We start from the raw sequence: 1,334 nt of genomic DNA, 5'->3' as shown, positions 1-1,334 counted from the left end.
AAAAGTAATGTTTTTCAGGTTTTTTCTTGGCAGACTTTTTTATTTGTCAATAGAAACTCATGAATACCAGCTGTTAATGTCCCATTGTTTTGTGTCCTACTTGTAGCCCTGGTTGTCCTGAAAACACACATTGTAAAACACTTCGTTGTCAGACTACATATGATGGCAGAGCAAGCAGATGAATGAAAGCAGTGAATTTCAGCTTTTTCACTGTGGGATTTCATGAACTTCCATTAAACAGTCTCTCTCAGATTCTCTCCAGCTCTCTGGCCCGGTATCTGCCTCTGCCTCGGTCTCTGCCTCTCTGCCTCTCTGCCTCTCTGCCTCTCTGCCTCTCTGCCTCTCTGCCTCTCTTTCTCTCTCTCTCATCCCCCTGATTTCAGATTTGACAGGCCCTGCAGGGTAAACAGGAATGTTCAGATGATGTTGACGTGTGGACTGTAAATCAGTAAAAGGTTATTCTTCATTTCTCAGATTAAATAGTTTCATCACAGTTGTTTCATTATACAGCAGCAAATGATAACTATGGATTACAATAATATTATTATTTTTTTTATTACATAACTGTCACAGAGAAAGACACCGGGAATGACGATAACAGACCTTCGGCAGAACCAATTTCTGCTGTCGGTTTAAATCAAATCAAGATATTTCCTGTCTAAATATAAGTTGTAAGAAGGCTACATCATACTACCTTCTGGGCTTATTTCACATTACTTTCTAACTCATTTACATTCCCAGAGCCCTTGAATATTAGATATTTAATCACCCATCTCAGATTCCCTCAGAATCTCCCATCCATGTCCTACAGAACGTAAATGCGTTTTGCCAGATGCATTTAGATAGTCAATTAGACCCAGTTTTTGCCTTTTAGTTCCATATTGTACAAATAGGGATGTTTCTATGTTTAATGTCTAGCACAGACAAATATGTCTCCCTCTCAGGTACTTTTTATTTAAAGTAACGACGATATTAATGTAACACGAGGGAATATTTGAACGGGACAAACAAGCTGCCTGGAGAGTCAGACCAGACCACAACTACAGTCAGACCAGAACACAACTACAGTCAGACCAGAACACAACTACAGTCATCTCAGACCACAACTACAGTCAGACCAGAACACAACTACAGTCATCTCAGACCACAACTACAGTCATCTCAGACCACAACTACAGTCAGACCAGACCACAACTACAGTCAGACCAGACCACAACTACAGTCAGACCAGACCACAGCTACAGTCAGACCAGACCACAGCTACAGTCAGACCAGACCACAACTACAGTCAGACCAGACCACAGCTACAGTCAGACCAGACCACAACTACAGTC

This window comes from Oncorhynchus gorbuscha, unplaced genomic scaffold (genome assembly GCF_021184085.1).
Source record: "Oncorhynchus gorbuscha isolate QuinsamMale2020 ecotype Even-year unplaced genomic scaffold, OgorEven_v1.0 Un_scaffold_1715, whole genome shotgun sequence".
In the NCBI taxonomy this organism is placed as follows: domain Eukaryota; kingdom Metazoa; phylum Chordata; class Actinopteri; order Salmoniformes; family Salmonidae; genus Oncorhynchus; species Oncorhynchus gorbuscha.
The sequence above is the reverse complement of the archived record's forward strand: the minus strand, read 5'-3'. Positions refer to the sequence as shown.